The sequence below is a fragment of the Symphalangus syndactylus genome, chromosome 7 (assembly GCF_028878055.3).
Source record: "Symphalangus syndactylus isolate Jambi chromosome 7, NHGRI_mSymSyn1-v2.1_pri, whole genome shotgun sequence".
In the NCBI taxonomy this organism is placed as follows: Eukaryota; Metazoa; Chordata; class Mammalia; order Primates; family Hylobatidae; genus Symphalangus; species Symphalangus syndactylus.
In genome coordinates, this window is record NC_072429.2 from 58254181 (window position 1) to 58269452 (window position 15272).

The 15272-nt window shown below is 35.0% G+C and overlaps 1 long non-coding RNA gene across 1 annotated transcript; it reads left to right on the plus strand.

Annotated features, from left to right (window-relative positions):
- Positions 1–3206: 3206 nt before the first annotated feature.
- On the plus strand, positions 3207–14477 carry LOC129485799 (uncharacterized). Its single transcript, XR_008658780.2, has 3 exons — positions 3207–3437; positions 6942–7031; positions 14133–14477. It is a non-coding gene; the product is annotated as an uncharacterized lncRNA (long non-coding RNA).
- The last annotated feature ends 795 nt before the right edge of the window (positions 14478–15272 follow it).

The window sequence follows — 15272 nt, forward strand, 5'->3', positions numbered from 1 at the left end:
TGTTATCTCATTAGACTGCTCTTCCATAGCGTTGGCAATCCTTTCCATATAATACTATGTGTAGGTCTGGATTAGAGATGTTGTGTTTTGACACAAGTAGACCACTTAGTACGGTCAGTGTTGAACTCATGGGATTCTGGGTGACTAGGGGCATTATCCAATATCCAAAAATTTTAAAAAGCAGTCACTTATTGGAAAGGTACTTCCTGACTTTAGGGACAAAGCATACATGCAACCAATCCAGAAAAAGTGTTCTCATTTTTCACTCCTCTGAATATACAACCAAAATACTAGCAGCTGGTGTTTATCTTTCCCTTCATGGCTTGGGAGTTGATGGCTTTATAGATAAGGGCCATCCTGATCATAAATCTGATTGCATTTGCCTTCCCAAAAAATAGAGTTAGGATATATTTTTAGAGTTAGGCTCTTTCCTGCCTTATATTGTGATGCTCTGTTCTCTTCCTTGCTATTAAATGTGCTTTGTGGCTATTCATTTTTCTAGAATGGGGCATTTTTGTCTGTACTGAAAGCCTGTTCAGGCCAGGTGCAGTGGCTCATGCCCACAATCCCAGCACTTTAGGAGGCCAAGGCAGGGCGGATCACAAGGTCAGGAGTTTGAGACCAGCCTGGCCAATATGGTGAAACCCCATCTCTACTAAAAATACAAAAATTAGCCAGGTCTGGTGGCAGGCACCTGTAGTCCCAGCTACTCAGGAGGCTGAGGCAGGAGAATTGCTTGAACCCGGGAGGCAGAGGTTGCAATGAGCCAAGATCGCACCACTGCACTCCAGCCTGGGCAACAGAGCGAGACTCTGTCTCAAAAAAAAAAAAGAAAAAGAAAAAGAAAAAAGCCTGTTTAGGCCAATGTCCTTTCTTTCAGTGATTTTCTTATGGCACCTGGGAACCCATCTGCTGCCTTGTGGTTGCCAGAAGCTACTTCTCTTTTGATCTTGACATGTTTTAAGCCAAATGATCAAACCATCCTTTGCTGGCATTAGATTATCCAGCTTTAGATTCTTCACCTTCCTTTTGCTTTAAGTTGCCACTTCACTTTTTCTCAAATCATATTAGTCTACAGATGCTTTTCTTACAGCAATTCTGCACTCACATAAAAACTGCATTTTCAATACAAGATAAAAAGATATTTCACAAAAAGTACAAGTGTTTTGCACCTACTGGCATAGCTACAGGGACAGCTTCACAAGGCTCCTTTTATTTTTTACAATGATCCTTAGGCTAGATTCATTTATCTTGACATGGCAAGCAACTGCAATTGCAGATCTAAACCTACAATACACATCAAGCAATTCAACTTTTTCTTTTCTGACTTATCTCTGATTTTTGGGAGCACTTCCAGCATCACTGGTGACACTTCATGTAGGTCACATGGTACGATTCAAGGTTTACAGTATTACACTAAACACTATGAAAAATACACAAGAACCAAGAGAGATCACTTTTTACCACAATAGGCAATTTACTGGAGAGACAAACTGCTGATGGGGAGATGATTATGTCACATAGGCATTTTAAGTGGATACTTGCAACACTTGAGCTCACTGCAAGAGCAACAAGGGGTTTCTACATAATTGCATTAGTACAGGATGTACAACAGTTAATTTTATGCAGTTATAATTTAATACTGCATCTTTACATTTGTTTACATTTCTTTTTACTGTGAACAGCACCATGTATGATGTGTAAGTATTTGTGTACGTAAGTTATGATAAGTTTTTGCTTTTTATAATAGATTTGTGTATACTTTATGGTAGTAAAAATATATGTAGGCTCATATCTACATATATTTTATACATTCATGACATACCTAACTTTTTCTTAACTTGTTGTTGTATTTTTAGTCTATATGATTCATCTGCAGGATTTTTCAAGTTATCAAAAATCTCCAAAAAATTTCCAACATATTTATTGAAAAAGTCATGTATAAGTGGACCTGTGTGGTTCAAATCCATGTTGTTCAAAGGTCAACTGTACTACAATAAAAGCAGCCACTGAATAAAAGCTCCTGTAATTTGGTCTAGCACATTGGTAAAATTGTATTATGTGTATTGTGGATATAATAGTACTTGCCATATAAGGTTGTTGTAATTATCATAGACTATATATAATGAGTACTATATCCTTACCAGAGAGTAGGAAACTGAAGTTTAGAGATGTTTTATGACTTGTCTGAGTTCTTACAATTACCTAAGTGTTATCCCATGGATTTTTAATGGAAACATTCACCTTCTCCCCTCTCTTCTTACTATCTGTCACACATGACTTATGGCTCAACAAATAGTAGGGACTTAGTTATCTGGAAATAGGTATGTCTATTCTTAAAAGTGCCGATGTGATATTTATGGTCCATTTCTAGGGGTATAATCATAGCATTGTGAGGGAAAGATAATTATCATTTTTAAATTATCCTTTCTATATATACTAAAACTCTAAGACCAAAGATATTGACCAGCCCTTTAATACTTGGGAGTAATGTAGTAATATGTATATCCAATACAAGGCAAATAAAATAAGAGAGTGATTAGCTTATATACAAAAGTTTTAAATTTTTCATCAATGTATGCTTTTATAAATTTATTTTTGGTGACTTGTATTTATCGTATTTTAAAATAGTTTGAACATTTGAAATGTGTATTTATTCCTATTTAGATTACAACACCATTTAATTTGTTGATACTGGTTACATATACTATATATTTTGTAAAAATCAATTTTATTACAGATGAACATCATGAGAAAATTATATTTTGCAAGAACACTTTAAGACAATTATAGCTTGATTTTGCGTCTCTAGAATGATGAATAGCAAAACTAGCCCCTCCCCTCTTGCCAATAACATTCTAAAGTCAGAAGGGACCAGGAGATTAGAATATAAATTCTAATATTTCTTGCTACAGTAAAATTTTAATGTCATTACAAAAGAATAACATTCAGCCCTCTGGTAATTATTAAATTAAGTCCTAAGTGTTTTATAGCATGTATGAACTTAGAATAGAATTTGTGGTATGAGAAAAACCTGGAAAGATATTTATTCTAATACTGCCTCAGTACCACAACCATTATATGATAAAGGGATTGACCAACTTCGAGTTGAATGTGTCCAACTTGATAAAATTCTGTACCTATTATGACATCCTATTCCAAGAATGTTCAGTTCTAATTCTTAGAAAGTACTTCTTTGAACTGAATTCTCCAAAAGTTATATTTGTCTGTCCTAGTTCTACCCTCTGTGGTTAAACTAGCAAGCTATAATCATTTTTCCATATGGAAGTACTTTTTCTATTTGAAGAGTTTTCAAATCTCTTTGGATAATCTTATCCCAGATCCTTCAACTATTTCTCTTGATTTTGAGAACTTCACCATCTTGATCACTTTCTGTGGAAAAGCTCTGCTTACTGAACAACTCTGAATGAGGGAAAGTAAGACAGTATTATTTCTCACTCTTCTTAGGCTTTTATTCAAAAGATCTTTAGGATGAATGCATTTTACATCTACCATATTGACTATTTTAGAGCAAATTCAAAAGTGCATGACATGCAGTGATAGGTAATTTTGCCAACTGAAAATTTTGAATTACACAGGTTGTAAGGCTGCTGTACAGATGCAAATCAGCTAAGGGGTAAGAAGAGGGCACAAGGAAACCTAAATAGTCAACATTCACATACCTGTGTAGGTTTTTGATTCTATAATCCTCAGCATGCATACATAAGGTGACTTTTGTTATTGTGTATGTGTGTGTGTGTATGTCAGTGTAAAGTGATCACAAAAATAAATAACTGCTAGTGTTGTGAGAGAAATAAAGTAACACTAAAAAATCTAAGAAGGTCATGAAAATAACCACAAAAAATATTTTGATAATTCACTATTTAAATTAACCTGATATATGACATAAGTGAGTCCACTATATATGCCCTACATAAATTTTTAAAAGGCAATTAATAAAAATGTCAGTGATTTCCCTACCAGTGTACATTCTCTCTGCTAGTGATGAATAACAATTCATTAATAAGCAATTAACTGCTGAGCTGATGATATCCCAACAAATGCAGGACTCCATGCTGAAATGTGATTTGAGAAAGTGTCAAGATTTTAAATGTTTCTACCTATAGAAACTCATGGGTTCAATACGGTCTCAAGATATGTCCTTCACAAATATCAAAGATCTACAGAATTTCATATAAAGTAAACTAACATGATATCGGAAACCTGCAATCATACACACACTGTTAACTGAAAATAAAGAATGTAAGTTACAGTATTGCAAAAAGCCTCAGCATTGGAACCGTGTAGGAGTCTGGATAATGACTACCCAAAGATATTAGGTCAGAATATATAAACTCTTACAACTCAATAATAAAAAGAGAAATAACCCGACTTAAAAATGGCCAAGGGATAAAAATAGACATTTCTCCAAGAAAGATGTTCAAATGACCAAGAAGCACATGAAAAAATTCTTGATATCATTAGTCATCAAATAATTGCAAATGAAAACTACCATGAAGTAGCACTTCACATACACTAATAGGGCTAGAATCAAAAAGCCAGGTAATGAGTGCTGGCAAGGATGTGGAGAAACAGAAACCCTCGTACATTGACCCTGCTAGTGTGAATGTAAAGTGGTACCATTACTTTGGGAAACAGTCTGGCATTTGTTCAAATGATTAAATGTACAGTTACCATGTGACCCAGCAATTCCACTCTCAGGTATATACCAAAATAAATGAAAACATATGTCCACACAAAACCTTGTACATGAATGTTCATAGCAGCATTACTCCTAATAGTCCAAAGGTAGAAGCACTCTAAATGTTCAACTGGTGGATGAGTAAACAAAACATGGCATATCCATATATTCATACAATGGAATATTATGCAGCCATGAAAAGAAATGGAGTGCTGATTGTGCTACAACTTGGATGAACCTTGAAAACATTATGCTACATGAAAGAAGTTAGTTACAAAGGCCACATATTGTATGATCTCATTCATATGAATAAAGAAACCTATGAGGCAGAAAATAGGTAAGTGTTTGCTTAGGGTTATGGTGGTGAGAACTAGGGATAAGGGGCTTTTAGCTAAATCATATGGGGTTTCGTTTTGAGGTAATGAAGATGTTCTAAAATTGACTGTGGTGATGGTAGCACCTATCTGATATTACACTAAAAATAATTGAATTTTATACTTTAATTGGGAGAACTATATGGTATGGCAATAGTATCACAACAAAGTTGGAAAAAGAAAGATTGGGGTCCAGCTCTATGTGCTGAGAGGAAAAGATCCCCAAGGTGCATTGCTAAAGTTTTTTTTTTTTTTTTTTTTGAGACAGAGTCTCGCTCTGTCAGCCAGGCTGGAGTGCAGTGGCACAATCTTGGTTCACTGCAACCTCCGTCTCCCGGGCTCAAGCAATTCTCCTGCCTCAGCCTCCCAAGTAGCTGGGATTATAGGTGTGTGCCACCACGCCCAGCTAATCTTTGTATTTTTAGTAGAGACGGGGTTTCACCATGTTGGCCAGGCTGGTCTCAAACTGCTGACCTCAGGTAACCCACCCGCCTCGGCCTCGGCCTCCCAAAGTGTTGGGATTACAGGCATGAGCCACTGCACCTGGCTGCATTGCTATGTTTAAAAATAGTGGTCCAAATGAAGGAAATCAGTAGTGCTGATTCCAAACCCTACTAACAAATGCAATGGTGTTTTAGGTAGAGGAGCTGAAGGGTTATTCTGGTGGGAGAAATTTCTCCTTTATCTTCATTTCCTTGGTCAAGTTAACAAATATTAACCACATATGAGGTCCCATAAACTATATAAACTAAGACGGGAATTCAGGTGAGGGCCGCACAGCAGTCTTCCCTTTCTGTGAGAGCAAGACACCATTCCCTTCTGGCAACAAGTATGGCTGATGAGAACTCTGTTGCCCGTTTGAGTATTCTTTTGTATAAAATCTTTTATTTTGCTGTTTTTTTCCTTACAGGAAACTTATAGAATCTGCTCTTTATCCTTGGGAATCTGAAATTTCACAAAAATACTTCTGAGAATGGATTTTGTTTTTTATTCTGTTTAACTGTCTAGCAGCCTTTTAATCCAAAGGCCTTTATCTCACTTCTTTTATGCATCTCTCAATTCCCTTTTTACTCAACTTTGCCACAAAACACTCAATTTCTTTTGATATTTTCAATCTTCATGTTTGTGTTTAAAATCTGAAGATAGTGTCACTCATAGCTCTGGACACTACCATAATTTTTTAAATTCCTGACAGTTATACTTTTTTAATTTTTAAAACCTTTTTCTTATTCTATGATCTTTCCTTTTTGTCATTGAAGTCTGTTTCTATTTTATGCTACAAACTTCTTTGACTTTTTGGGTACATGATGACTATATCAGTTGGCATAATTTACTTTAAAATATGACACGTGGAAGCTTGCAGGTGCAAGCAGGAGCACCTCAAAACAGAATAAGAAGGTCTGTACTCTGGTAGGTTCAACTCACCAGATTCCTAGCTATTTCTAGGCAGATTGGTTCACATATTTTAGGGATGTTTCTCCAGTTTTCATCTCATGTTACAAACTTCAAGCTCGCACTCATGCTACATTTACGGGGCCATGGTGGGGCTGACACGTCATGAGGGTTATCAAATTATTATGCCACTCTTTTGCTTCACTGGGAAGTGCCCCTTTTGAGTCCTTGCTGACGCTATGCGGCGCCTCTTCCTGGCACCCCCAGAAAATTGCCCCAGATATGGCTTTTTAAACAGAGTCTCTGGTATTCTGGCTTGTGGTTATTTCTGCTTTTTCTCCCTTGTCACCACACACATCTGCTTTTTGTCTGCCAGAATTGTATTAATAGCTTTAGTTCACTGTTGGCCCTTACTCCTATTATCTTGCTATTATGGGTTTATTCACTTTTGTATACCTTTATTTTCATTCTAGTGATATTTTTTAAGAGCCAGGCGGCATATAAATATTCTCAGGCCACCATCTTGAACCAAGAGGTGTCAGAACCAAGAAAAGTGTTAAATGGTATGTATTTTTACAAATTAAATCCATGAATGCTAAAGCCATACCCAGAAAAGAAACAATGGAGTGAAGGAGATAATACATTCTGGAAGAGGCTTATTTTTAATAAAGTTGGCAAGAAAACCAAGAGCATGGTTTGGTCAAAACCACAACCACAAGCCAGATGAAGCCATGGGAAGTTGTAAGGTATAAGGGGACATTATACCATGTAAAAAGGACGGGTCTATAGGGGAAAAGTGTTAAAAAAAATAAAGGACCCCTGCGACATGGGTTTTTGAGTGCTAAATGTTTGATAACACAGATAACAATGTGGCTCTGTGTATTATTGAAAAGGAGTTTGACAGGAGGAATGCAATGTTTGGAGAATATTATCATACCAGTTGTATAAGCAATAGACTTGATCAAAGGCAGACTGGAGCAAGGGAGAGTGCACGTGAGTTTGTTGATGCAGTCCAGAAGAAAGGGTCTAAGAAACTAGCAGAGGATTGTAGCTGTGGGAACAGAGAGACAAGAGATGAGCAGCTTCACACTATTTCCTGTTGCTGCTTGACTTAGCTCCATTTAGTATATTTTACTTCCAAAAGGCAAAAAACAAAACAACAGCAACAACAAAAATACGACAAAATGTCAGTATTTGTGAAATCAGAGTTGGAGATGAAATAGGTAGCTGTTATGTTATTTTTCTATTTTTTTGTACTTAAAAATAGCAATACAATAAAATCAAGGGGAAGAAATAAAGGGGAGGCACACGAATTTTAATTGATAAGTGTTATACCTACAAAAGTACAGTATGATTTAAATCCCAACTCTACAACTTGTTGATAAAACTGACCATTAACTTAACCTTTCTGAGTCACAGATACCTCATCTTTAAAATGAGGTAAGAGTGCTAACCCCATAGAATTCTTGGGAAAATAAGATAATGCATGGAAAACCAAGTTTGCCTATTACCATTATATAAGCCTTGCAATTTTTAAAGAAATATGGAATCTTACAAATAAATGAGACATAACTCAATCTATGCAAGCTGTTTTTTAAAGATCAATAGTATTTTGCCATGATAATTTGTTAGTAAAAAATAGAACTAAGGAAACTATATTAGCTTAAACAATTCTAATTTTAAAAACTACTCACTGAATCTTGATTCTTATGCATGTTAAACAAAAACATAGTCATTTGACCATGACTAAGCTTCCTTATTAATTTAACAAATACAATTTAATTATAGGATAAATTACAGTTTTACATTTTATGTACTTCCAAGTGATCTAAAATTATTGTTTCTAAATTTTCCAATATATATAGTCACTAGCATATGTTGTCTACATGGCTAATTCTGTCTGTAACATACTGCTATGAGACTTCCTTATATTACACATTAGTTTTGAGGACACAATTTCCTTCTGGAGTTGAAAGGCTCTGAAGCAAAACCAAGAGTACCAAAGTTATTCAGAGGTACAAGATGATAACCATAAAAATACAACACTACTTGTTGTGATTAATTTTCATAATATTATTTCAGTTTCTGGTTTATGTCTGGGAAATCCGGTATCCCTGGAATATAACATCTCACTTCTGTTCATTCTTTACTCATATGAATGACAATTTTGAACAATTAACAAAATAGACCTTATTTAGCCTTGTTTCATGGTTAAGGAAACCTTTTTGGTTGTTACTATTCTCTATGTTAAGTTGAAGGGAAGAAATAAATTAGCCAGGAAATAAGTAAATTTTCTTTATACTGAGAGCGTAGTATTATCATGAGTTACCAAACCAAAACTTTGCATGGGCTAACAACTAAGCATTATAGTTGAAAAAATTCAGGAATTCTTCCCCTTTGGTTAATTCAAAATACTCCTCAGGATGTGTCAGAGACTCACAATCATAATTACAATCATCAAGTATAATATCACTATTAAATTTAGTGGCAAAAGAGAGTTTTGGATTTTAAAAATATCATTTGACTGACAGTATTGTATTTACCATAGTTTTCTGCTGAAACTTTAGAATTGCTCCACGGGTCCAGATGTTAAGAGGTACACGGAGATAGTTGAAACGGAAAGAAGAAACAAAAAGGGAATCAGGAGGGAACCAAGGCTGCATCACTGCAATGCTGTGGCTCCAACGCCATCAAAGTGGTTCGTCATAGTCTACAAATGTAGCGTTTGTGACTCTCATAAATCATCCCTATGTTCATCAAGGTTAACCCTCAGAATGTTGAAATTATACTGAACGTTTATAATGTATTCAAAAATATTTCCAGCATGAAAAATTAAATCTCAACCATAGCTATGATATGGGGGAAACATGTATTTTTGCGTATAACAATGAGATGAAATTTCGGTGCTGCAGAATTCTTTCTCTTGGAGTCTTCTAACCTCTCTGAAAACTGTGGCATACTTAATTATAACATAGAGATAATCATACCTACTTCCCGAAGTTTGAACGAAAAAAAAAAAATGCACGATTTGTGATACTATTGATAGAGATAGGAGACAGCCAAGGTTCCCCTTGGAAACCTCACCTTCAAGCCTAAAACAGCCTGAAGGCTGAAAAACTGGACTGCTGGTCCCGGGAAACAGGCAACTCAGAGGGAGAACTGCCCCTGTTTGGCTGCCCTTTCCAGACTGATTCTTTCTGAATAATGCCCACACGCACACTGGGGGAACATGGTGGAGTCACGAGCAGTTCGTACCTTGTGCATTGGGGAGGAGCCTGGCTTCTTCAGCTCATGAGTGTGGTGGCCTGGTATTCAATCTATGAGGTGGGAGCCTATTAGCAGGACCTCTTCTTTTTTCACTGAGAGCTTTCTTTGAATAAATTCCTCTCTCCTCACCTTTCAATGTGTCTGTGTGCCTAATGTATCCTGGTTGTGTGACAAGAACCCAGTTTTAGGTGAACTAAGGAGCAAAAATTGTGCATCACTATTTTATATAGAATAGTTTAGAATAAATCAATGAGGGCCAAGTCTATTTGTCCATAGACTAACAAAATTAAATCTTTTCAAAGAGAAAGAACTTTTACAAGGAAATTATAGGAAATGCTCTGACATAACTAGATTTTATTTTCCTGATTCTTGCAACTCATACACATGAATATCAATAGAGACTAGTCAATAAAGTCATTTCTTTTAAGAAAGTTTTAAAACTGTGAATGGGGTATTTGTGTGTAAGTGTGAATTGAGCATTTGTTAGTGAAATCGGTTTGCATCATATAGACTGCTTGGGGGCAGGACGTGATCTTGATGGATAATAAGGCTGCCTGGTACCGCAGCTGTGTTACATAGCAGAGAAACAAAACAGTGCTTTTTCTGAGGTGCTAGATCTCAGTTGATGTTGCCATCTTTTGCTTATCACAGTCTGTTGTGAATCATTATGCAATTTATTTTGATTTGGTGACTTTTTGCTATCTTATTTCAATTTTATGCTCCATCATGAAAATGGGTGATAAACATATAATGAATTTGTATAAGAATCACTGGGCTAATCCTTGTGTTCTGGTGATTGATTGCAATTTAGCAAATGCCGAATTTGCTAATCAAATGGTAGATTATCTCAGTGATATTTAGGTTTTTATACACTTACAACTTTTAAAAACAGCTATTATTAAGCATTCTTGGAGGAAAAATAACTTTTATTGCAGATTTGCTGGTCTCTAGTCCAACTCACATGCTTTTTCATTAAAATTTCTTTTATGGCTCAAATATTTAATAACTTGAGATTTCTCAACTTCAACTCTTGAGTTATACCAGAGCAAACTCTGTCCAGCAGTAGGATACGGAATGTGAATTAACTCCACTGACTACATCCTTCTAATGAAACATTTTTACACAAACACCATGCTTTCACGCTCACACCAACCTGTATGCCCCCACAATAGCTTAACTGCTTGTTCTCTTCTAAATAAAGGAACAACTTTAAAAAGAACCTTATGAAAAACAACTTAATGTAAATTCTGTACAGAGCTTATGATGGAGAGCTGCTTCTCAACGTTTCTCATCCAAAAGGCAGTGGTATCATATCAGAGTGAATGCCAATAGGGCTATAAAATGGTTTCCACCTATCATTAATTTTACCCTAGCCAGTTTGCAAGCCAGTGCTGGTCCTATGGAACTTGCAGGAACCTTTCATATCCTGATGCATAATTTAAATATGAACAGCAATTTATCCTTTATGATGAAAGATTGGGACTTATTCCTACCCATAATCTTTTTCTGGTCATTTTCTGATCATGCTGCTCTTTCACAAATAAGTAGATCAAAATAATGATAACACAAATGTGCATTTTTTTCATTATCTTTTTACTTGATGCATACTTTGGGAAATATGTGTGATTATTTCTGTCTTACAATTAAGCATGCCACAGTATGCAGAGAGGTTAGAAGACTTCAAGAGAAAGAATTTTGTAGCATCAAAATATCATCTCATTGCCATACACAAAAATCCATATTTCCCTCAGATCATAGCAGTGGTTGCGATTTAATTGCTGGAAATATGTTTAGAATAAGTTATAAATGTCTAAAATGATATAAACATTCTGAGAATTAACCTTGATGAATAGAGTGATGATCTGTGGGAGTCATAGACACTAAATTTGTAGAGTATCACGAAACACTTTGATGATGTTGGAACCACAAAAATGCAATAATGCAGCTTTGGCCAACTCTTAATTCCTCCCTCCATTTAAAAAAAATTTCTGTTTCTTTCTATTCTAACTAACTCCATCTAGCTCTTAACATCTGGACCCATGGAGCAATTAAGTTAAATTACTGGTTTTAGTCGCAAATGAAACGAGCAGGGTTTAAATATTTTCAACTGCTCTCAGAAATCATAAAATTATATTTAAAAAGAACCATCTTCCCATTGATACAAAATTGTTGAAAATATACTTTTATTTTTCCTGTCACTCTCTGTTTAAAACAGGAAGCTCACATACACTCAGATTATTTCTCTTTCCAAAATTCATATGCAATAATAACATGAATATGCTAAATCCCTCAGTTTATCTTTGGATAGATGCTTGGAATTAGTTTTCTAATATCTTTAGACACACAAATCAAGTGAAAAGGAAAGGAAAAAGGGATTAACTCTTACTGAGTGCATGTACCACAGCCACTATGCTGCTTAACATTCACTTATTTAATCTTTAAAGCTATTTTTTTGGAAAAGATGTTAATATTCCAATTTTTATAGATGAAGAATATTGAGTGTAGGATGGCTAAGTTGTTGGTCCAAATTGCCAGAGTGGTGAAATGTGGTTTTGAACAGGACTATATTCAAAGTCCATGCTTTTCTACTTTGTAACACTGAGATATAATGGTTAAGGGAATAAAACTGGCATTTTCTTTTTTTCCATTACACTAGCTTTTAAGATTACTTAAAAAAATCATTTTCAATACTTGGCAAACATGTTAGAAAGCATCTCTGACTTTTGACAAAATTTAAACTGTTAATTCCAGAGCTGGTACTTGTCAGATAACAAAAGTTTTTTTCCACTTAACATTAAATTCATTAGTAATACCACAAAATTACTTCTGCCTAAAACCACATAAAACAGGAACTAATCAAAGCAAACACACTTAACAGCTAATGATGATTTTAATTTAGCTGTAAATGCCTCAAAGGCTAGTAATTAGAGAGCAGTTCTACTCTTTCTGTTTTGCAAAAATAAATTATTGCTGCATGTTTTGCCACAATTTTCTCTATTTAATTTTGCTAAAACAGTGTTTCCTTTACAAAATTTTAAAATAGATCTAATGGCTAGATAATTTAAATCACCATATTACAATCAATTTTGTTTAAAATAATGTCTCCTGAAGATGTTTTGAACAATAAAACTGAACACAAATGTGCTATGAAAGAACAACAAAAAGAGCCAAGAAAATAAACTCCTCACAGCCCTTGGTTGCATGGTGCTACTCACTTTAGATTTAATGAAGGGTTATTTGTTTAGCCATAAAGATGTGAGTCATACATCCTGATGATAGTATGGCTCTAAACGATGAAGCTTAATCTAAGATTACATATTTTCTCCAAACGGATATGATTATCTGTATTTTCCCTTTAGCATTTAAATCTATAGCTTCAAAATTGCAAACCTAAATTCAAGGTCAATGATATTAAGTTAGCCTCTCTTATTTATTTATTTATTTATTTATTTATTTATTTATTTATTTATTTATTTATTTTTGAGATGGAGTCTTGCTCTGTCACCCAGGCTGGAGTGCAGTGGGCAATCTCAACTCATTGCAACCTCTGCCTCCTGAGTTCAAGTGATTCTCTGGCCTCAGCCTCCTGAGTAGCGGAGACTGATGGCGCATGCCATCACCCCCAGCTAATTTTTGTATTTTTGGTAGAGACGGGTTTCACCATGTTGACCAGGCTAATCTTGAACTCCTGACCTCAAGCAATCTGCCCACCTCGGCCTCCCAAAGTGTTGGGATTACAGGCGTGAGCCACTGCGCCCGGCCTGTCCTCTCATATTTATGCATGGCTGATCCATAGGTTTCAACAGATGGGGTTGGGGCGGGGAATTTGTCTTCCTAAATGAGAACCCTGAATGTAGAATTGCAAATAGTGCCAACATTATTCATGAAGACAAAGCTAGTTTCCAGGAGAATGACCACTAAAGAGTAAGGAAATCTGCCATAAATTTAAACACCAGAAAAAGGAAAAGCATAGGATGTAATTCTTAATTATTTATTTGTGTGATGTATTTGTCTATTGCTATCCTAATACAGCAGTTCCCCCCTTATTCATAGGGGACAGGTTCCAACCCCTCCAGTGGATGCTTGAAACCATAGATAGTACCAAACCTGATTGCCATCAATCCATACACGTTTCTGTTCAGGTCTTCCACCCACAGATTTAGTGCTTTTTCCAACTTAACTTAACTACTTCACATGCGTTGGGCTGTAACTTTCGCATTTTGAGGTGCAAAAACTAGCACAAATTTATTTTTCCTTCTTCGTGATTTCACAGATAGATTCATTCTTACCATAGATCTTAGCGACCTCAGTATATGTTTTTTTTTCTTTTCTTATTAAGTGGAGAACTTTCACCTTTTTACTTGAAGGAAACACTTTACTGTTTCTCTTTGGCATAGCTCAATCGCCAGCAACACTACTCTTGTACTTTGGGACTTTTATTAGATAAAATAACTGTTCCTTGAACACAAGCACTGCCATACTAGAAAGTCGATGTGATCGCAGAAAGGGCGGCTAAGTGACTCACAGGTGGAAAGCTGTTACAGCGTGGATCTGCTGGACAAAGGGAAGATTCATGTCCTGAGAGGGACGGAACCTGACAGCCCAAGATTTCGTCACACTACGCAGAACTGCAGGCAAGTTAAAACTTACGCATTGTTTGTTTCTGGAATTTTCCGTTTAGTATTTTCGGCACAGGGTTGACGGCAGGTAACAAACCATGGAAACTGAAACTGTGGATAAAGGGTGACTACCGTACCACACTGATGTGATGAACATATAGTGCGTTCCAATATCTGGTAAGCAAGTCCGCTCTCAATTTTTTTATCTTCATAACTTTGTTATCTTTTCTAAGATATTTATTATCCACTGTGAACTTTAATTATTTTATACATTTTCAAATGAGTCTCTGAAAATGCTCATTGACAATTCATTGAACTTAAATATAATTGTGGAAATATATCATTTAATATTTTAATCTTAATATTTTAAGAATATTTTAATTATTTAATATTACATTTCAATTATTTATCAATTTTGTTAATAATTTAATTGAATTTTAATTATTGAATATTAACAACATTCTTAATATTTTTAATATTATAGAAGGTTTCTGGTCTCTATTATAAATGGAATACCCTTTCCATTTTCACTTTTAAAATGTTATGCCAGGGTATATAAAAGCTATTAATTGGGGATATTTATCTTGTATTTTTTCACATTATGAAATTCTCTTAAGAATTCTGCTTTTTTCTCAATATTTTTTGACTTTCTAGGTATGTAATAATGTCAGGAAGAAGAAATAAAAGTAGCTCTTCTTTTTAAGTATTTATATTATATATTTTTTGGTATATTGCATTTTCTAAAGCCTCAAAGACAATCATAGTAATATCATAGTAGAAATTAATAGTTTCTAATTTTAATTAAAATGATTGTAGTGTCACCATTTTAGATATTTGTCTTCAGTTTTTGATAGTTTTTATTATATTTAAGTTGTTCTTTTATTTCTTTTTATTAAATTTTTTATTAGCAATGGCTGC